The sequence below is a fragment of the Asterias amurensis genome, chromosome 21 (assembly GCF_032118995.1).
Source record: "Asterias amurensis chromosome 21, ASM3211899v1".
NCBI classification, from domain to species: Eukaryota; Metazoa; Echinodermata; class Asteroidea; order Forcipulatida; family Asteriidae; genus Asterias; species Asterias amurensis.
This window is the reverse complement of record NC_092668.1, coordinates 15,128,857-15,152,934: the sequence shown is the minus strand read 5'-3', so window position 1 is coordinate 15,152,934 and position 24,078 is coordinate 15,128,857. Positions and strand designations below refer to the sequence as shown.

At 36.8% G+C, this 24,078-nt stretch overlaps 3 long non-coding RNA genes across 3 annotated transcripts; all 3 read right to left on the bottom strand.

Annotated features, from left to right (window-relative positions):
* Window positions 1–3,447: 3,447 nt before the first annotated feature.
* LOC139953314 (uncharacterized) lies at window positions 3,448–11,876 on the bottom strand. The gene is made up of 4 exons (XR_011787963.1): window positions 11,828–11,876; window positions 10,848–10,926; window positions 8,914–8,987; window positions 3,448–6,210 (listed from the first exon to the last, which is right to left on the bottom strand). It is a non-coding gene; the product is annotated as an uncharacterized lncRNA (long non-coding RNA).
* Window positions 11,877–13,987: 2,111 nt separating this feature from the next.
* On the bottom strand, window positions 13,988–19,972 carry LOC139953269 (uncharacterized). The gene is made up of 9 exons (XR_011787955.1): window positions 19,727–19,972; window positions 19,413–19,494; window positions 18,667–18,836; window positions 18,355–18,436; window positions 17,708–17,912; window positions 17,399–17,480; window positions 16,755–16,923; window positions 16,093–16,455; window positions 13,988–15,963 (listed from the first exon to the last, which is right to left on the bottom strand). It is a non-coding gene; the product is annotated as an uncharacterized lncRNA (long non-coding RNA).
* Window positions 19,973–20,331: 359 nt separating this feature from the next.
* Window positions 20,332–22,420, bottom strand: LOC139953270 (uncharacterized). Its single transcript, XR_011787956.1, has 3 exons — window positions 21,796–22,420; window positions 21,019–21,118; window positions 20,332–20,442 (listed from the first exon to the last, which is right to left on the bottom strand). It is a non-coding gene; the product is annotated as an uncharacterized lncRNA (long non-coding RNA).
* Window positions 22,421–24,078: the final 1,658 nt, after the last annotated feature.

Here is a 24,078-nt window from a genome sequence, read left to right as displayed (position 1 = left end):
TTATGTTCTCACAAACCCCCAGAGATATTTCCAACCCGGCCCCCAGAGTGCAACAGACAAACAGTAACCAGTCGGGCAGTAGATTTCCACCAAAACGAGCTTGCAGCCTTAGCCCGAGACTGCTCGTAGTATTCCCCTGGTCTGAGGTTCACTTTGGATTCGGGATAAGGGGAACTTTAGGCCCAGTGGTTAGACTTCTCCCAAGACTCCCAAATTCAAATTAGTCTCGCAGGAAACACGCCACAGTATGTGATCATAATATTTCATGTGGGTGTGTAAATTTCACCCGGGATTGGAAAAAAGGTCTCAAAGCTGATATTTAACCATTAATACATATCTTAATTGGATGTGAACTACAACACAAATGTGTGATTCAATATTTATCTGCTAATTTAGGGTATCCACACCTGTTCCAGATCCTTCAACTTCAATTGTCATAAACATTTATCAATCTAAGGAGACAAAAGGGTAAAGTGGTTTTGGACAGCTTAGATTGTCTACTTTGCATGCAGTAATTATTTGAAAGCATATAACGAGCTTTTACAATTCAATGCAAAAAACAACACAACATTTATGTGGAATTAGCCAAACAAACATAAGTTTGTCTGGGGATCATGTCATACGCAAGTTAAGTCCAAGGAAGAATGGGTTAGACTCATCATCAGCAATAATAAGTTGTGACACATCTTATGCATTTTGTGAGCACTGTAATGGAACACAAAGCCTTTTTACGGCCTGGGGTCCGGGCCTGCCTACAGGAACAAATTTTGCATTTCAGATGCTCTGTGGTGCAATCTAAGGCAATTAAGAGCCCTAATGGCAAACAAAACAGAACAAAATAAACACCCTCACATACTTCTCAAATGAATATGGAGTCAAATAATAACAGCCCTTAGTGCGAAGTTACCTGGGTAAAATATGACCAATATATCGCTCAAACAAGTCATAGAGGCCGCAGACTGACAATGGCATACAGAGATGGCGCGTCTCAATAAAGTAAACATACAGTAACTACAGTACAAGAGAACAACAAAGTATGGAGATGAAACGCATGTACATGTATTTGCCCTCTTATGAGACACACAAGTTAGCAAAAACTGGGGGAATATTGTTCACCCCAGAACATGGGGGGGACACCCCTGATTGACGCACATGCGTTGACTGAGTGTAACCCTGATGTAGCTTCGACAAAAAGAGCATTTGAGGTACTGAGCATTATTTTGAGGTAGTGGTACAGTAGTACATGCATTTATTTTTTAAGGCCAGCTATGGTTAGTAATGGTGTAAGAGGAAATCGCAGCTTGGAAACAGTTCTATTTAATTTTAGATATTGAAAGTGTACATATATGCAGCACAACTAAACTTCTTTTCCTTGTGGGGGAAACACTTAATACACATACATGGGTCAGCGCATTGTACACAACACAGCTCTTTCTTATTCGTTAAGACATTTTATTGTGATTATAAAAGTGGGTACAAATGGACTTGCAATTTGAACACAGCAAATTGTAATTAATCACAGCAGTACCATTAGGATCTATACAGGTAGATTCACAGGTAAATTTATGCAGAGTTCTTTTGATTGTTGGAAACAGTTTCTATTGTAAAACAGAATTTCAGAAGCTTTATACTGTGAAACTTCTCAGATTCAAATAAATACATACAGTGTATGTTTCTACATTGACACATTAATTTTAACTTAAATGTAGGGGCATGCATGCATGAGGGTCTGCACGTTTATAGCCCAGTGGCAGAAGTTTGTGCAGTAAAGACAAGACAAGGCAGTACCATAAACAGGTTCACAGGCAAAATATTTCTTGGAACTATCCGTTCAATTGTTTTAATACTTTATAAATGTAGTTGTATACAATCTTAAAAAACGGGCCCATTTTTTAGATAGCAGAAACTTCCCAGCAAATGTCAACAAAGAAATAATAATCCCTATAGGGATACACACTCTGAAGAGCATTACTGCCATTATGCTTCTTATACTTAAAAGGCAATGTATTTACTTCACAGTGAAATGTGTCTCAAAGTGCACTTTACTATACAAAGCTGCTGTAATTCTTACTACATGTATGTAAGTCTTTAATTAGTCATTTTAAAATGTATACAAACCATTTGATCAGAAGACTTCAGTTACAAGTTTAGTCATATTGCTGGTTAGCAAATTTAAAAGCATGTTAATTGTAAGATTAGATTGGGGCGTCTGAATTTATCGAAACGGGATTTTGTACAATTAGTGTATACCTTTGATTCTTTGAACCATATCAATGGTAGAGAATACAATAAAATGAACCTGTGACAAATTAATTTTAATCCGCTTCAGGAGTCGCAATGTGATTACAAAAATCATCCACTGTTGAATAGCTCACTTAATAAGTAGTGGGGTTTCAAAAGACTACAAAATCATTTAAATTGTTTAATCTAGTTAAAACTTGACGTTTATCTAATAGGCAAAACAGTGGACATTAACTAATTAACAATGTTGGTTTTACACAAAAGTACAATTTGATTCACTTTACGACCATTTGGATATCTTTATCATACCACAGCAGTCTCCACTCACAAACAGGGCCATTCCAATAAGGAGTTCAAATCAATCTAACAGTAACTATGTTTCTATCAGAACTTCCTATTTGTACACGTATGTATTCTTTGTGAAGAGATCAGTCCTTGTACAAGCTTAGGCTTCTTGTCTGCGACCTCCCACTATATGATTAACTTCTGTTAAGTAGTTTTTCATTATATTGCACTACCTAATGGTATGGAAAATAAACCTAATATCTGAACCACCATAATTTAAGTGTGCCACAAACTAGAAAAAGAAGAGTGGACTCAAAAGCTATTAAACTCCCACCAGTAAACAAACACTAAATTAAAAGCAAATCAAAAACATGACAATAAGCGTCATACATTAGCCTTTTACCTTTACTAAATTGTATTGGACTTCAGTTTCCATCCTATTGGCTAATTGAAGGAGGTTTACAGTCACCAAGTACTGGTTCTATTCTATTTGATTCTATTCTATTCTACTGTCCTATATTTAACGATTCTTTTTAGGAGATTTCTTCAACATAGTTAATTGATGGGCTATCTTTGCCTGAGTCTAAAGATGGAGTTTGACCGTAAAGAAGCAGCACGCACCTCCGCACAAGGCAGAAGTGCCACACACCTCCGCATCAATGCAGAAGTGGCACGCACCTTTGCATGATGAGTGCAATCTCACAATGTCACCATTATAGGAGCTGATCACCCATGATGAGAGACAGACCATACTGGGATACAATGCAAGACATCATACTGGGGTGACGAGCCTTCTAAACGCTGTCGCCTCCATCTTTTGAGTTTAATTAGGTTTACAAATGTAGACTAACCCCCCCTTCACACTGCATAATCCCACTCCCCCCATCCCCACCCCCCTCCCCACCCCCCCCCCCCTCCCCCCAAAAAGATAAAAATAAAAAATAAAAGTATGTTCCCGAGGCTTTGCACTCATGAAATGTTAGCTTGGTAGCAGAATAATTCCATTCCAATATTGTGCATGTGGCGTGATTGTGTCCAGGAAAGGTTTTTCATACTCACAGTCCTCACTTGTTACAATGTAGTCACATGGGAAGTTGGATCCAAAGTGTCCTCTTGTCCAATTAGTACAAATTATTAAAACCAAACACCCAACACAAATACATGTCACTTTTATTCTAAAGATAAGGTATTCCATTATTCTTCAAAAGAAGTCTTAATAATAAGGTATAGCATTATCACTCAGTTTTTGGTCAGGAAAACACATTAAATTTGTGGACATACCAAATCTTTAAAATTAAAAGTATTTCAATTGAGAGCTGACAACTCATCACAATTACACATTAATGCCTAAGAATAAACATAAAAGTAAAAATTACCAGACACTTCTTTACTGCAGGTACACATGATTTATTCGCAATAACAAACTTTACAATACCCAATTAAAGGCAGTGGACACTATTGGTAATTACTAAAAATAGTTATTGGCATAAAACCTTTCTTGGTAATGAGCAATGGATATAGGTTGATGGTATAAAACTTTGTGAGAAACGGCTCCCTCTGAAGTGCCATAGTTTTCGAGAAAGAAGTAATTTTACACAAATTTAATTTCGTGACCTCGAGTTAAGAACTTGAGGTCTTGAAATCAACCATCTAAACGCACACAAGTTCGTGTTGCAAGGGTTGTTTTTCTTTCATTATTATCTCGCAACTTTGATGACCAATTGAGCTCAAATTTTCACAGGTTTGTTATTTTATGCATACAGTATGTTGAGATACATGTACACCAATTGTGAAGGCTAGTCTTTGACAACTACCAATGGTGTCCACTGCCTTTAAAACAGCATTGCTTTTTATTTCAAATTAAAAAACAATTTGAAGAAATAAATTAACATAAACAAGTACAGGTACACGTATGTATTCACAAACACGTAACAAGACAGATAAACCGCAAAGTTGTCAGCTCACAATTAAAATATTTCAAAGCCATGGCACAACAATTTCTATTAATTGTCATATCGAACACTCGTATTGAAAAAAGGATTAAACATTTTTTTTTTTTAAAGGATTAATAATAATAAAAAAAAAGGTATGTTGTTGTAACTCCTAAGCTTGAGTGTAAATGAGGAGTGTACAATTTTGTGAACTTCTGGGAATATAAAGTATACTATCTGATTGGAATTTCACAGATTAAGTCATAATGCAAATGGCATTATCAAGGTGTACAAAAGGGCGATAGTTCCATACCTTTGACCTTTATACCCCAGAAACGAATGGAACTTTCTGTTCTCTCAAGTTGCAAGTTCCCCCCCAAAAAAACATAATTACACAACTGAGTTTGCCCGGAGGCTAGAGGCAGTGTGAATCCTCGCTTAGCAGCAGGTTCTGCAAATGATTTAATAGATTTGCATCCAGAATAAAGAATATTAATTTGGTTTGTACCCATATACACTGATGAATTGCCACTCTTTACTCCGTACTTACCCGAGTAAAAAATCACAGGCATATTACTCGGTTGGGATTCGAACCCACGACCGTTGCAAATCTAGAGCAGTGTCATACCAACTAGACCACTGAGATTGCCCGGTGGCTAGAGGCATTTTGAATCGTAAGTGTAGCAGTGGGTACTGCAAAGGATTTATAGATGTTACACTTGCATCCGAAATAAAGAATATTAATTTGTTTTTTTACCCTTACACACCAATAATTGTTAGCACTTTATACTCGGAACTTACCAGAGTTCTGCGAAGAAAAAATATCAAAGGCATAAAAAAAACTATTAATCGGGTGGGATTCAAGGAAAAAAACAATGACATCGCACCGTGGCTTTGAAGACAACACAAAAAAGAACAACACTAATGCATGCAAGGCAGTATGACAGTCTGATGGTCAACAAACTCCTACAATATCAAGCAAATCTGAAAATGAACAAGCACATAAAGATTTCTTACATGTACACATTTACAACTTCAATAATGAATCATACTGTCTTGCATAGCATTTTTGGGACGGGAAAGGTGCACAAATACATAACTCTCATCCATTCATTCGTTCATTCATTCATTCTATCTACTGTACACAACTAAATGATATGGTTTCATGGATAATGTATAGGAGCAAATAGAGTCCATTTCATACTGTAACAACTACACTTAATACATTATGAAGTATCAAACACTTTTCAGTTACAAAATGGAATTCATTTACAATTTGTACAACAATCATTCATAACTCCTAACAAAATACATACGTGCAGGGATACATCTATATAGACCACACACACAAATGTTTGTCATTGGATTAAGGAAAAATGCTTCAAGTGTCATCATTTGTAGGTACCAGAAAAAATCATTCACAGCACGTCTGTGGAAATGGGTTTTTTTCAAGGAAAAGTGACGGAGGACAGGATTGAAATCTACATGGCATTATCTGCATTTCAGTCTTGGGTATAAAAGTTTCTGTGTCTTTTGCATATTCATGGAGAGCATTTTTTCCAAGGACAAGCATCTATGAGTGATAATAGTACAACAAATATTGAATACATTTCCTTTTTGCATTATCAGAACTTGATCAATCTGCACCATGCATTTTCATATGCATCCAATGTTTGCATTTAACACAACTAACCATAGTCCTTTGATGATACTTGCTCCTTCAGTGATGTCAAACATTTCACATAGACAAATCCTAAGAAACATGAAAAAAAGACACATTCAATTTAAATGTTTTATAAGACTATTTATGAACAATGACACACAGCATAACAAAACGATTCTGAACTTGTAGGTGACATTAACATAAAGAGACCAAGTTAAGGAAAGGACATACAAACAAAATGAATCACAGTTGTGGGTACTCTTTGTTCTTTGAGGCATGGTGCACAATTTCAGTAATCATGAAAACTGATTACTTTGTTTTCAATACTTCATATTCATGGACTCACAGTCTGGTGTCTCTATTCAGACGTTTTTCCTTTCATCTCAAACTAGGGTTTCTTTTTAGCTCTTTTTGCTTTCGATTTTGTTACGTGCGCACATCATTTCGTTTTTCTCGTTCAGTCATTCAATTTTGCTTCGCTTTAGGCATTCTATTTCATTTATCATGTTTATAGGTAATCAAGACTTCACTTTGACCATTCTGAAGTTGAATTTCTGTAGGCTCTTTGTCTGGAATATGAATTCCCTAAATGAATCAGAGAGGCAATGAAGATGTCCATAGTGTTCACCTTCAAACTTGGGGGTGTGTATAGCAAAAGGTGGAGGGGAGGGTTACGGTTAGGCTCTTTGTCTGGAAAATGGATTCCATAAATGAATCAGAGAGGCAATGAAGCAGCACAAAGTGATCACTGCATACATGGTGGTATGGAAAGCAAAGTGGCGTGGGGGGGGGTAAGCTCTTTGTCTGGAATATGGATTCCCTAAATGAATCAGAGAGGCAATGAAGTAGCACACAGTGATCTTCTGCATACATGGTGGTATGGATAGCAAAGGGTGTGTGTGTGTGGGGGGGGGTTAGGGTTAGGCTTTTTCTCTGGAATATGGATTCCCTAAATGAATCAGAGAGGCCATAAAGCAGCACACAATGATCCCCTTCATACTTGGTGGTGTGGATAGCCAAGGGTGGAGGGGGGGGGGGGGGGGGGTTAGGGGGTTAGGGGTAAGCTCTTTGTCTGGAATATGGATCCCATAAATGAATCAGAGAGGCACTGAAGCAGCACACAGTGATCTCCTTCATACTTGATGGTGTGGATAGCAAAGGGTGGAGGGGGTGGGGGAGGTGTAGGGTAAGGCTCTTTGTCTGGGTTCATTCCATAAATGAGTCAACGAGGCAATAAAGAAGTCCACAGTTTGTCCAATATTGGTAAACCAGGGTGGTTCAACCATAAGGATTGTAGCTAGACTCTTTCATAATTTGTTTATTGAATTGTTGTTGATGTTAGCAGGGATTCTGGCATGTATGTGTGTGTGTACTCCAGCTTATCACAACTAGGCATTCTACACTATACACAGCTAGTGAAGAAATTAAATGCTGGTGTTCATAAGCGCAGAATAATTTTGCGGTAAGCAGAGCCAAGATTTTGAGCCATAGAGTAGCCTTGCTCACGGCAGTCGAATTATTCACTCCGAAAAAAGACCTCCGCTGTATAAAAACCCACCCGTATTCACTGTGCGAAAACCCACCCGTATTCACTGCGTAACATCGCACGGCACGATGCCCCCGTACACTATCCGCATGCGGAGGCCGTCAGGCCGACAGCCTTGTAGGATCTGTGTTGAAGCCACTGACCTCATTACTATAATAAGCGAAGAGTTCCCACGGTCAGCTCATTACCATAATGCCCGCGAAAGATGAGACATGTCTACATCATCACACACCACCACCACGGACGCTCAGCGAGCATGATAGGCGTGTGTGATTGGACGTCAAAATGAATAATTCATTTGCCTCACATCCTGTGTTGTCTGATAGGTCTGACGAACGATATACACATTCATGAGCTGCATACTAGCATATCCTAGAGCCCCCCCAATTTCGTCCACTATTGGAATTTTTTCAATACAACACATTAAAACGGGAAGATACAGACCCGACAAGGCTGTCGGCCTGACGGCCTCCGCATGCGGTTAGTGGTGTGATGACTTGTGTAAACAGTATTCGTGCGATGTGACAGTGTGTATACGGGTGGGTCATTCGGTGTGATCGCACACACCATGCACAGGGTATACGGCGGGTGGGTTTACAGCTGCGTCTTTTCGGAGCGAATAATGCGACTGCCTTGAGCAAGGCTAGCCATAGAGTGATGTTTTCCGGTCTTAAGTTCCTCCACTTTTTTGATCAGCCTCTTCACAATCAGCTTTAAATTGTTCCTTTCTACATCCTCATATTTTCGTTTGTGCCAATTATTTATAAGAGATTTAAAATGAAGACAATTATTTGTTTCCTTTTTCTTTTGGTTTCTACAAACAAACAGCTACAGAACAACTTACTGTCATCTGGCCAATGAAAATGAAAGCCAAACATGAAACCAGCTCCCTCAAGAGTTCGGCATGCACGATCCAACCCCTTTTTTGAATTTGTCATCCATAGGTGTTTATGCGCATGTGCACGTCTCATTTGCATATTTCATAGGAAGGGCCTATTTGTCATCAAAGTTTGAAAACCCAATAAAGATAAAAAAAACCCTTGTTGCAAAACTTTTTTCGAAAACTACCTTTAAACCTATGTTACTTCACAAGGAGATGTTTCTCACAATTTGCTTATACTATCAACAGCTTTCCACTGCTCGTGACCAAAACTATAAAGTTTTTGGGCTAACAATTATTTGGTGTAATTACTACTAGTGTTCAGTGCCTCTATAAAGACCATTTTAAAATACATGTATGTACTTACCACAGAACAACAGCAAGATGATTTACAAATCATTGTCAGAAACATTTGTATCAGAGTTTCTGTCAAAGCATGGTCTACAAGAGAAAAAAATATACACATAATCAGTTAAAACAAGTGTTCATGATCAAACACACTTGAATCACATCAGGGCCTAAATTAAAATAAATAAATAAATAGTAATAGCAAAACCATTCTCTATATATGATAAGTGTGCTGATTTTCATACATGACACAACAAACATGACCTACATCTTTACGTCCAATCTGAAGGACGGAGCAATAATGGTTAGGACACTTAACCATCGCTTTGACTTTCTGATTGAACGTAAAGCTGTAGGTCCCGTGTGTTGTAAACAGCATGTAAAAATAGTGCAGTTCACATCGAAAAGCGAACAGGTTACTGTGCCCCAGTATTCCTGGTTTAATTGGCTGCATAATGCGCCATAGCACCTTGTAAAACAATTTCCAAAAATAGGTCCCATAAATGTAAGCTCCACTGTACCTGGCAGGTAAAATAATGCGCACTTTGATATGCCCCTTAGGGGTGTGATAAAGCGCACTGTAAATGTACATGTAAAACAAAGTATTATTAAAAATGCTTAATGACACAAAATGTCACCACTCAGAGTCGAACCCATACTCTGCTGATCAGAAACACCAGAGCTTGAATTTGGTGTTCTCATCAGCTCGGCCATGACTGCCGCATCAAATGGCTCCACCAAAATATTGCATTAACAGCCCACCAAGGTGGGCTACCTTAGAAAGATATAAATATTAATTAAACTGTATAAAATGTAAGGTGTCTTTCTTCTTCATCCTTTTTTCCCCCTCAAAAATGTATGTTTATGAGTGTATGTCAAATGCTGAACTTGCATTTCTAGCCACAGATATGAATTGTGAAGGGATTAATGAATATGAAAGAATGTATAAAATATAAATCACTTAAGTAATCAAAGTGCCATTTTTCAGAAAGTCAATGTTGACCCTGATAAGATGTTTCTTGAAGAATTGATCTGTGTTTTGAGGCCCAACGTAAGGAACTCCCAGTTGCAAGAAGTGCAGGGCAAAATGTTTGTCACTCTAAGGGTTGAGATTTAAAGAAACGGTAGCTAGCAAAAAGAACCTATTTTGGTAGTCATGGTAGAACACATGGTACTTACATGGCACATGGTGCAAATGTAAGTATAGGCCAAATACTACTCCATCAGGTTATTATTCACCTTTAACTACTAAAATGGCCAGCCCAGCACTACCACAGTCACCTCTGTCCTAACTCTATGCATCCACTGACCATGCTGCTTAGAGTAGCAGAACTTCATGCATTGTCAGTGCTTACTTACAGGTCTTACAAAATGCTTTCAAAGGAATTTCATGGCAACAAAGGCTCCATTAAAAAAAGGAAGTGAGTATGCAAGAGCATAACAAAGAAAGTGTTTAATGTTGATAATGACCAGCTGGAACTCTGTTTATAACCAATTATTTTTGGTTACTATACACTAGTCTTGGTGCAAAACAGTTCTTGTTGCGGCCAATGCAGGCGCTGTTGGTGAGTTGGCCGCGCTGTGTGTTGTGTTAAGAAAAACGAGGAATGTCTTGCAACAAGAATGCATCCAAAAAGTGTCCGAGTCATAGAAATTAAACAACTGCACGGAGCTCAAGGTCGTCAGAAAACGGATACATTTTTACAGAGTTTCTTAATTAATTATGCCTTTGAACCAAAAAGGCATTTATGAATGGGAATAAAAGAGCATTCACTCGTTCTTAAATTTGTGTTTAAAACTATGCAGGGTCGTGGCCATGATTAAAGCCCTCGCCTTCCGCTCGAGCCTTTACCGAATGGCCAAGACCCTTCCGGTTTCACACTGCTGTTCATGACTACCATTTCGTTCCATTCATTAGACCTTGTCTATTGGATTAAAAAAAATTAAACTTACCTTTATAGCTACTGGCCAGAATGAGTAATGCTGGGAGTGCATTAAGTTACTTCATTGTATGGTGAAGATCTTATTGAATCTAAAACAGATCAATGGTCAAAGAATAGAAATTAAGGATAAATTATAAATTATTATGTCAATTGCATCAAATAATGTCACTACCCTCCAGCAGGACCTCACCAACCTCCAGAAATTGTTATTATTAATATGATTATTATTATTATTTTGGACAATCTGTCGTTTTGTGCGCACAGTCTTGTTAACTCCCGAGAGAAAGGTTTACGATATCGCAACTCATCATTCACACTAATCTCTCTCATAGTACAAACATTGGTTTAACATCTATGATTATGAATTGCACAAATCAAGAAATTGTGATTCAGTAACTAGACGACAATATTTGTTCTCTAGTCATTGTGAAAACAGCGGTTAGCTGGGGGATTCGAACCCACAATATTGTGATGTAAGTCCTGCAGTCTAACCACCTGACCACGGTGACACTACATTCATATGTACTTTAACTATACTAACTAGTCTGTATTTATAGTTATAGCCCTATTTAGTATTATTAAAAGGAAAGTACACGTTTGGTTATTATTACTCAAAATAAAAATTGACTTAAAAACTGGCTTGACGATCATTGGACTTGGATGGCTGATGGAAGTATAAAAAAATGTAGGAAACGACTCCCTCTATGGTTTATATGGGATACACCTAGTAGTAAGAAGACTGGTCTTTAAAAAAATAACAATTACCAAGCGTGAACAATGCTTTTCAGTACACTACGTACATACACACGAGCTTACTATTAGATGCGTAGACCAGCTAACCGAAGAAAACGATTTAAAAATAGCTTCTCTCGAGCGGACGGCGGAATGAACCAGATAAATGTACTCTAACAGCCCTTAGCTTGACTTGTGTGTTTTAGTTGCTTCATATAATACTTTACACAGATATAACAGTCAAAATTTTCCACTTACTCATTTTATACTTCCCGCGATGATGTTCACCATCTTGAATTGATCGCGGAATGCAACACTAAACATAACTAGTCTACAGAGGGCGCTAGGGTTGTTCTTAGATGAAATTAATTTTCTTTTGCCCTGTTATGACAAAATATACTACTAGACTAAGGTTACCAGCATAATACCATGTCATGTACAGCTTGCGAGTGGTATCCAGCTCGTTTCTGCTTAACATACAATTCTTTGAAATAATGGGCCCTGGATGCCATGCCACCTAGGCCCCCCGGGGATGGGGGATGATGGGAGGGGCAAACCTGGGATTGTTCAGGTGCTGGGGAGAATGGTGGAAATTGCACTCTCTGTCCTATTAAACTAATTTTGATCATTTAAAATATTGCCTTGACGGGAACAGCCCTTGACTAACAATATTATAGTGGTTATAATGTTTATAAGTTGGCAATATCTTAAAAGAAGTATTCAAAGTGTACAGAGGTAACACAGCTTCTCAGACTGAGTACACATTGCTTAAGGGTTTTGGCAATATCTCAACTTCTCAGATTGTGTATTACTATGGGGACTCTCTTCTCTCAGGAATTTTACAATAATATCTCAAAAGAAGTATAAGAAGCGTTACCGCGATATCCCCAACTGTGTCTTGATCTAGGGATAATTATTCTTATAGTTTTGGCAATAAAGTAGTGCAGCCAAGCTTGAGTGCAGTGGCTTTGGGTTAAAGTAAAATGTGTTTTAAGACATTTTTCACTAGTGGCAAAAAAAAAGCAATTTCTTTTACAGGGGTATTTTATTATTTTAAAATGTTAATTACCACAAAGTTGTTTCTTGTTTCACATGACCAAGGTATTTATTTCACACTAAGCCATAAACATAAATGTGGCAAAATAAAATGAACATTTTGAAATTACTATACACATAACGGGCAAAAAACACTTAAAAGTTAAAGACAGTGGACATTATTGATAACTGTTAAAGACTAGTTTTCACAGTTGATGTATCTCAACATATGCATAAAATAACTAACCTGTGAAAATTTGAGCTCGATCGGTGTCAAAGTAAAGAGATAATAATGAAAGAAAAACCACCGTCACACAAAGTTGTGTGCTTTCGATGCTTGATTTCGAGACCTCAAATTCTAAATCTGAGGTCTTGAAATCAAATTCGTGGAAAATTACTTCTTTCTCCAAAACTATGGCACTTCAGAAGGAGCCATTTCTCACAATGTTTTATACCATCAACTTCTCCCAATATTACTCATTACCAACTAAGATTTTATGCTAATTATTATTCTGAGTAATTACCAGGAGTGTCCACTGCCTCTAGGTGATTGATAGTTATGGTAATAGGCATTAATAGGGCTAACTGAAATTAATTAGGTTAGAAGACAATACCAGTATGAAAACAAGGGGTTGCTACATAGATTGGTTTTGACCTTATCGCAAATACTTGGTACGCATGCATAGCGATCAAGTTTGATTGCGAGCTGGATCAGCATGCACCTTGTTCAACAGCGAGGGCTTCCCAAAAGAATTTGCGAAAAAGGTCTTTGATGACATTAGTTAACAACAGGGTGGACCACGTGAAGGTTGTCATCTTCCACCCCACAACAGTTAAAGGGATCATAATACATCAAAGTGTGTAACCATTACAACGATTGCTTCATTGGAAATGTTACCCCCCTTTGATACCTAGCCTACGGAGTAAAAAACCAGAGATAACAAATACTCTGGAAAACCCCACTTAAACTTATCTATAATAACTATGACTTAAGAAAAGGTTTCAATTTTTCAATTAAAGTTGTTGACCATGATTATGCGGTTAAAGAAAATTGTATAAACTGTTTTCTTGCAGTAAAACCAATTAATTACTTTCCTTTGTCTAAAATAAGATACATTATATAATTTAAATCAATATCCTATATCGGAAGTCATTATTAATAGTGGCTAGCTCCCTTTGTCTGCAGAGTGAAGAAACACTCTTGTGAGAAAGTACTCTTGAAAACCCTGATATTAGCATCAAATAGCTACTACAAAGGCATTATCAAACTTGTCAACAATTTTGTAATTAAAAAAAACCTTGTTAACAAGTACTTTCAACTATAACACTGTTGTGAATGGGATATCACAATACCAATCTTAGTTTGGCATTTTGGCCACGAAATTAACACAAGATAATAAAACCAATGTCATGTCCTTTGTATTAAAAATAAATACCATAATATAATGAGCAATCTCAACTATTGCAAGGTATAAAGATTATGGATACCGAGTGTAACATTAATGCAACAAAATTAACAATAGATAATATAAATGTTGTGACCTTAGTTATAACCATTGCAATTAATTGATATAACAACTAGTACTCGGTGCCAGGCGAACAGCGCCCTCTATTGAGCAAAAACTCAACATCTTGCACAAATTTATAATAGCATTGCCTAGCTCATAACAATAAACATTATAATTATCATAATAATGAGGACTCAAACACCCTCAAGGAACACAGTACAATGTCAAAACCATTGTAGTTAATTAACATTTTTATGAGGACTCAATAAACCTACAATGCCACGCCCATTATAATTAATAAGTTTACTCGAATACCCTCAATAAACATACAATGTCATGACCATTGTAATTAATTAGCATAACAATGAGGACTATAACACCCTCAAGGAACACAGTACAATGTCATGACTATTGTAATTTAAAACCTTAATAAGAGTTATTGTGAGTCACAATATTATTTTACATGTCCTTAAATAATAACTAATAAAAAAAAACCCATGGTGGCCACCATGTGGGGGTACCCCCAGAACACTTATAATATTGTTTGGATGAATAACGGAAAGGCAGTGTGACACTTAATAAAAGGTACCATTCATATTTAATACAACATTCAAATTCAGTAAAAGTATAACTAAATTTTATTAGTTTGTAACGTTAAACCACTCATAATAAAATACACTTCATGACAAGCTTGTTGTCTTTATATTTCTAATGAGTTTACCCTATTGTTTCATATTTGTAATGAGCAATTGCATTACAAATATTTGTAATGAGCAATTGCATTACAAATTTACATAACTTTGTTTCAGGCTTGTAATGCAGTACTTCATTACGCACTTGAAACTTTGACATACTTGCAATGAGGTATTTCATTGCAAGGATGTTTTGCATGAGTGTAATGAAATACCTCATTACAAACAAGCAATATTAAAAATGTGAATACATAAACTTGTAAGGAATTATTTCATTACAAGTTATTACATATTCTGTCTACAAAATAAGTTGAACAAGGCAGCTTGAAGCAGGAACTTCATCACATCAAGACATCACTACAACTCATCAACTAAAAGACCTTTAATTCCTACAGCCAGCCCAAGCCATTCCTCATCACACCAGTAGACAAAAGTCTGCAGTTGAAGGCTACCATCACCCTTCCAACCATCGGCCATGCATCTCACAAGCTCCAACGAATCGTCAGCCAAGCTCAACTCAAGACCTTCCCAGAAACAAACAAGATTCAAACATCACTTCACACAGAAGACCAGCATTCCCTCTGAATGCGATGACACATAGAGGAGACCTGCTGCATTCATATCCATGAGAATCAAGAAACATAAAGCACACAGCAGTCTGGGACACCATGACAAATCACCCTTGATCAAACACTCACACAAACAAAGGGTCTTTCAGAGCCAACACTCACACAAAAGAGTGTACCCACAAGTCAAATATACATATTTATAGTTTCTTCCTATTTCTATTTACCATGCAAAGCTCCAAGCAGTACTATAAATATTCAAGTCATTGTTCCACAATAAGAAAACTTTGTTGTGTAAGTGAGTTCAATCTGCAGATGAATCCGGATGAACACGCTGTAATATCAAGATCCATTGGAAGATTCGTTCAATGTTGTTCATGCTCTTGGAACGTCTACTCAATGGTGGAAGTACATCCTTAGTAACAGTCGAAGCTGGTACCACCAATTTGGATACATCCTTAGATGAGAGCAGTCATCATAAGAAACAGTCCTCCTTTACAAAGACTGTGTTGAAGCAACAGTTTTATTGGTGCTGCATAATGTGGCTCAGCATCTTGACGTAACCAGCTCTTAGTTGTTCCACTCTGTTCATCCTGTAATATGATATAAAACAAAATTGAAACAAAAAGATTTGTAAGTTCAGTTTTTGTGATTAAGCAAAGTTTATTTTCCGCACGTTAATTAATGGATTTCTCAGATTTATTAGCTAAAAAAGATCTTACCTTCAAGAATCCTGTAAGTAGTTGTAGAAATACTTTATGTATATCTCCTCAAGCCATGACGTATCTATCTTTGTGTTGTGATGTCACATCTTTATGGTCCATGTTGACAGGATGGCAGAAAAGTAGTCATCGCAATAACCTGTATGTCAGTAGTAGTTGAGCGACAGGTTGTCTTTAGCCAACGCCATCTTGGGAACCTGTGATGGCAGCCTTCTACGCCCCGTCCAGCATCAGCATCTTAAGCTCAGTTGTTTCTGGTTGTGTGCTGTGTCATTCAGCTGATGTAAGAATGCTACATCAATGGCCATTGGTAGCATTCTTGTATAGACCCCGTCTAGCGGATGACCTCTAGGGGTGCGCCATCTGAAAGAAAGTTGTTATCACATCAGTACAAACCATATAGAGACTAATATAATGTAACCATCTGATGATCATTACGGGACTACTGCTTCAAAATCAAATCACAAAATTAGTTCAAAAATTAAAGTTCAGTCGCTGCTTTTCAACAACAAGTTTGAACTATTCATGTCATCTCAAAGACATCGATTGTTGTAAAAAGATTGACGCAACAAACTTTCTGCGCAATCCTTTAAAGTTATGTTCTTACATGTGTAAAATTTGTTTTAGTTTCATGTCAAAACAAATATAGTTGCCATTATTACATCTGTTGTTGATCCATCAGACTGCAATGCATTCTCTCATCAACCAGGGAGACAGGAGCACTCCTCTATGAAGCCAGGAAACCAGCAGTTATCTTCTTGGTCATCGGCGGATGGACGTCACCAGCACGAACGCAGAGGCCATTGATGTGCAGTCTTCATTGGACTGTGACTTCACAGGCAGTTGGTTTCACATTTCACCATTGCAGTAAATAAAAGAAAAAAAAATAGATACATTCAGAAAATGCACTTCCAAATAGAGTTATTCCATTTAGTTTGGGAATAGTTCAGGTGAACATAAATGTGGGTTTGAGTTTTTCCATCATATTATTCATTAGGGTTTATTTCTTTGAATTTTTAGAGAGTCAAATAATTATTTCTCATCAACTTGTTTGTCTGCATTTAGCAAATCGTAAAGAAAATTTTAACCTTTTCGTTAAACTTTGATGAACACTGATATACACATCAGAGGAAAGAAAGGAATGTTTAGGTTTTGTTAAGGGTTAAACTGCATGGTTTTATTAAGCTAGTTTTGTTTGGGCATTCAAAATAAGCCACATTAAGTTTTCAAAAGCACTTTTTTTACGACTTAACACTTATGGACAGTAATAATTTATACTGTATTTTACTTTCTTAAGTTGTCTTACACGGAAACTTGCATCCACAGACCATAAAACACCCTCGTCCTCCTCCAATGATCCTTGGTAGCCATTATCCTTGTGACATCACCTGTATATGGAGAATCATTCAACAACTGCTTCACTAAGTTAGTTCAAAAATTGAGTTCAGTCGCTCCTTTTCAACAAGTTTGAACTATTTACGTCATCTCAAAGACATCGATTGTTGTAAAAAGATTGACGCAACAAACTTTCTGCACAATCCTTTAAAGTTATGTTATTACATGTGTAAAATCTGTTTTAGTTTCATGTCAAAACAAATATAGTTGCCATTATTACATCTGTTGTTGATCCATCAGACTGCAATGCATTCTGTCATCCACCAGGTAGACAGGAACACAGGAACACTCCTCTATGAAGCCAGGCAACCAGCTGTTGTCTTCTTGGTCATCGGCGGATGGACGTCACCAGCACGAACGCAGATGCCATTGATGTGCAGTTTTCATTGGACTCTGTACTTCACAGGCAGTTGGTTTGCATTTCACTATTGCAGTAAATAAAAGACAAAAAATAGATACATTCAGAAAATGCACTTCCAAATAGAATTATTCCATTTAGTTTGGGAATAAATTAGGTCAACAAAAATGGGGGTTTGTGTTTTTCGATCATATTATTCGTTAGGGTTTATTTCTTTGAATTTTTAGAGAGTCAAATATTTCTCATCAACTCGTTTGTCTGCATTTAGCAAATCGTAAGAAAATTGTAAATTTTTCGTTAAACTTTGATGAACATACTGATGAACACATCAGAGGAAAGAAAGGAATGTTTAGGTTCTGAAGGGTTAAACTGCATGGTTTGTTGAGCTAGTTTTGTTTTGGCATTCAAAATAAGCCACATTAAGTTTTCAAAAGTACTTTTTTTACGACTTAATACTTATGGACAGTAATAACTTATACTGTATTTTACTTTCTTAAGTCGTCTCTTACCTGGAAACTTGCATCCTCAGACCATAAGACATCATCGTCCTCATTCCATGATCCTTGGTAGCCATTATCCTTGTGACATCACCTGTATATGGAGAATCATTCAACAACTGCATCACTAAATTGTTTCAAAAATTGAGTTCAGTCGCTGCTTTTCAGCAACAAGTTTGAACTATTCATGTCATCTCAAAGACATGGATTGTTTTCAAAAGATTGACACAACAAACTTTCTGCGCAATCCTTTAAAGTTATGTTATTACATGTGTAAAATCTGTTTTAGTTTCATGTCAAAACAAATATAGTTGCCATTATTACATCTGTTGTTGATCCATCAGACTGCAATGAGTTCTCTCATGAGACAGGAACACAGGAACACTCCTCTATGAAGCCAGGCAGCCAGCGGTTGTCTTCTTGGTCATCGGCGGATGGACGTCACCAGCACGAACGCAGATGCCATTGATGTGCAGTCTTCATTGGACTCCGTACTTCACAGGCAGTTGGTTTCACATTTCACCATTGCAGTAAATAAAAGACAAAAAATAGATACATTCAGAAAATGCACTTCCAAATAGAATTATTCCATTTAGTTTGGGAATAGTTCAGGTGAACATAAATGTGGGTTTGAGTTATTCCATTTAGTTTGGGAATAGTTCAGGTGAACATAAATGTGGGTTTGAGTTATTCCATTTAGTTTGGGAATAGTTCAGGTGAACATAAATGTGGGTTTGAGTTTTTCAATCATATTATTCATTAGGGTTTATTTCTTTGAATTTTTAGAGTCAAATATTTCTCATCAACTCATTTGTCTGCATTTAGCAAATCGTAAAAAGAAATTGTAAATTTTTCGTTAAACTTTGAGGAACACTGATAAACACATCAGAGGAAAGAAAGGAATGTTTAGGTTTTGTTAAGGGTTAAACTGCATGGTTTTATTGAGCTAGTTTTGTTTGGGCATTCAAAATAAGCCACATTAAGTTTTCAAAAGCACTTTTTTTACGACTTAATACTTGGGGACAGTAATAACTAATACTGTATTTTACTTTCTTAAGTCGCCTTATTACCTAGAAACTTGCATCCTCAGACCATAAGACAGACTCGTCCTCCTTCCATGATCCTTGGTAGCCATTAGCCTTGTGACATCACCTGTATATGGAGAATCATTCAACAACTGCGTCACTAAATTAGTTCAAAAATTGAGTTCAGTCGCTGCTTTTCAACAACAAGTTTGAACTATTATGTCATCTCGAAGACATCGATTGTTGTAAAAAGATTGACGCAACAAACTTTCTGCACAATCCTTTAAGGTTATGTTATTACATGTGTAAAATCTGTTTTAGTTTCATGTCAAAACAAATAATATAGTTGCCATTATTACATCTGTTGTTGATCCATCAGACTGCAATGCATTCTCTCATCCACCAGGGAGACAGGAACACGCCTCTATGAAGCCAGGCAGCCAGCGGTTGTCTTCTTGGTCATCGGCGGATGGACGTCACCAGCACGAACGCATGCAGATGCCATTGATGTGCAGTCTTCATTGGACTCCGTACTTCACAGGCAGTTGGTTTCGCATTTCACCATTGCAGTAAATAAAAGACAAAAAATAGATACATTCAGAAAATGCACTTCCAAATAGAATTATTCCATTTAGTTTGGGAATAGTTCAGGTGAACATAAATGTGGGTTTGAGTTTTTTGATCATATTATTTGTTAAGGTTTATTTCTTTGAATTTTTAGAGTCAAATATTTCTCATCAACTCGTTTGTCTGCATTAAGCAAATCGTAAAATAAATTGTAATTTTTTCATTAAACTTTGATGAACACTGATGAACACATCAGAGGAAAAAAAAAAAGTTTAGGTTTTGTCAAGGGTAAAACTGCATGGTTTTATTGAGCTAGTTTTGTTTAGGCATTCAAAATAAGCCACATTAAGTTTTCAAAAGCACTTTTTTTAATACTCATTGACAGCAATAACTTATACTGTATTTTACTTTCTTAAGTCGTCTTACCTGGAAACTTGCATACTCAGACCATAAGACACCCTCGTCCTCCTCCCATGATCCTTGGTAGCCATTATCCTTGTGACATCACCTGTATATGGAGAATCATACAACAACAAAATTAGCTCAATCACTGAGTTAATGTTACATGACATCATCGGACATAAAAAAAAAATGGGTATGTACATTCCCAAGAGGAATGTTTGTGTCGAAATGAACAATTTATGTACAACAATTTATCGACCATGTAATTCAAAATATGATGATATCCACTATTGTTTTATTTGTATAAAAAAATTGTTGGGCATCAGAAATAATGGCATTTTACACCATTACAATAATAATGGTGTAAAATGCCATCAGAAATAATGGCATTTTACACCATTACAATAATAATGTTGGGCATCAGAAATAATGGCATTTTACACCATTACAATAATAATGGTGTAAAATGCCATTATTTCTGATGCCCAACAATTTAAGTCAGAGACCCTTCCCCCAAATAAACAGTTTTAATGAAAAATAGTGAATCCCCAACTCGATTTGACCTTTGCAGGAGCCCCTCTTTAACATAAATTAACAAAATATCATCATTTCAAGCAAATCTTTTACAAATTACGGTCCTGAATGAACTTCCAAACTACTAACATCATGAAAATAAACTTACCCTCAGGTTGTATTCCTGAACTGTAAAATGAGTGTCGTTTCCTCACAGCATACCTCCGCTCACCACAGCTCCAATGATGTCAACAGGGTCTAGAAAACAGCTGAAGGGAATGAAACATAAAAGATGTTGAAGGTTATCAACCATAATGGCATTTTACACCATTATAAAATGAAGCCAGCGACCCCCCCCCCCCCCAAAAAAAATAAATAAATAAATAAATAAACGCAAAAGAACTGAACAATTTTCATATCAATTTGAAAAGTAGTGAAGCGCAAAATTAAATTTGAAACTTTTCTTTGCAGGAGGCTCTCTTTTAAGCAATAGCACAACATTGATAAAACAGTATTGTCCAAAGACCCACACTTCGTGTATCACAACTTGTACACAAACGTGTGAAAATTTAAGCTCAATCGGTCATCAGAGTCGATAAAAAATACAGGGAAAACCCACCTATGTTTACACACGTTTCGCCGTGTCACAACAAGTGTTTATAATAATCAGTTGTTCTCGATATTGAGAATTGATGATTTTATTAATGTCTTCTCAAAAAGTAAAGCATTTCATGGAATAATATTTCACAGGGAAGTCTTTAACCATTACCTTCTGTAAAACCTGTGAGTTATTTATTAATCTGTCAACTTTAATTTGTTGTTCTGTTCAGAAAGTGTTCATTGGCTTCAACCAAAATTAACCAAATATGATCATTTCAGGATTTTTTGTTTACAACATGGTCCTGCAAGAACTTCTAAACTACAAACATCCTGAATATAAACTTACCTTCAGGTTCTATTCCTGAACTTTAAAATGTGTAAGTGTTGTTTTCCTCACAGCAACCTCCCCTAACCACAGCTTCAATGAAGTCTTCATGGCCCTGGAATGACTGGTGCAGTTTCCATTGGACTCCATAATGCGTATTCCAATGGCAGTTGGTTCCGCATTTCACCATTGCAGTAAATAAAGAACAGAAAATACATACATTCAGAAAATGCACCTCCAAACAGAATGATTCCATTTAGTTTGGGAATAGTTCAGGTGCATATAAATGGTGTGAGTGGTTGTTACATGACAAGTGACTGATAACGGATGGTGTGGAGTTATAGATGGGGTACGTTTTCGCTGTCGTATAACGAACCCCTGATTGTTAAGATGTAACATGCAAGCATGGAAATGAGCTTAGTAGATTTTAAAGTGATGGTGTAGATAGGTAGATGGGAGTGAGCTTGTTAATCATGCAGTTTGGTGCAGGTTTAATGTTAGAGTGAATAAATGGTGATAATAATATACCTTTAGGATTGGACATAATCCCTCTGTGCCGTAATACCACAGGATTACAGTGGTTGCTGGATCTGTCATGAGAGACTGTCATGAGAGAGCATGTAGATGAGAAGGACTCCATCCAAGGTTCTCCATCTCAGTCACTGCATGTGTGGGAAATAAAGATAACATTCTCTAAGTTGTGAAACATGTTTGCCAACATCAGAGTAAAAGATGGTAGCTCCAGTGGTTAGAGAGTAGTTTTGAAACGAGGGGCAAGGTGCTAAATAAAGTACTTGAAGGAGACTGAATGCATTGGAATGCCATTTACATGTAAACTTGCTTATAATACGTTTGTATTTACTGTATTTTTGGTGCATTTACACTTCTTGTTTTCCTGCCGTTATCATTCACAAAAACTACTAAAAAGCATATAGAGTGAATTTCACAAGAACTACAGCACCTCAGGTAGTAATATTTTTAGGAAAGCTTTATATACAATCATTATCTTTGGTGTAACTTAAATGTAAATCTGCGGACATTGTCTTTTGTGTTACCAAAAGTATCCAATTGCTTTAATTTTTAAATAGAAGTAAAGATCACACACTTTGTGAAAGCTTTAAAAAAATATCCAGGGTCTTTCACAGGGTGCAAAGATCTTGCATGCAGCAACTACGGTTCTCCAGATAAATTTTTTGGTAAATACTTAAACATTGATTTAGATTTATAACGTCATCTAATTCCAAAACTTGTTAAATTTTATTGCCAAACTGAGGTCTAAGTTCAAAGTGAAACCCTAGCCTTTTTGGATCACACACTAAGCACTTCAATCCAGAATCCATAACCATTCATATACTATAAAAAAAACTTGTGTAGGCTTCTAACGAAATTTGTCTCATTAACATTATTTTTAAGAGTGACCACTAACTGTTTAACCTTCTTTTATTAACCAGTCTTAAAAAGATCAGGTTTCAAAGAAGTTTGACAAAGATCAGTTTCCCATAAGCAGCCCATTCCACATGCAGGATTGTAAATGAATGATAGCTGGGGAGTATTTGGTTTTGGCAAAGTTGTTTCTGTAAATTAAAAGATATCACACCAGGCAAACCATCCAAAATCTCATTGAACACAGGAATTGACTGGCTGAAATTTAATTGTTTCTCTTTAGTGAACCATCCAATTCACCTTGGGGCATTTTTTTTCTTCACCTGGGCTCTGTTACTTTCACTATGGTTTCAAGGAATGCTCCCCATCCAAGCCCAGACCTTTTAAATTGTTGACTAATTCTCTGAAATAAAATTTCACACTTCCCCAATTTCACGGCCTCATTTGCTCATACTATGTCATGCTCTACTCCAAATGTAAACAAGCACAGTATGTTGGACCATAGAGTAAACTCTATGGTTGAACACTGCTGGACCATAGAGCTAGGAGCCTAGATCCATGGCTGGACACAGTACTGCTGACCTTAAACAAGGTGAAGGCTTACTAATAAACCACTTATCACTCAGGTTGACTTCCCCTCATTAAACAGTATCTATCTGGCTGTGTTCATGATAGCCTTAGGAGGGTTTGGCAGTACAGCACAGTAACAACAATTTCAAACTAAGGTTATGGCTAGTCAGCAGAGAACTCCATGAAAACAAGGTCAAAAGGGATTGAAAAGGCAATTTCAAGGAGAATGATAAACTAGAAGAAGATTTCATAGTGAGAGCATGTCAACCACAGAGTTTCTGTAGTGTTTTTACTTAATACATGGAGGTATGCATTAGCCCACAAAGATAACCTGGAGTTGTGGAAGAGTAG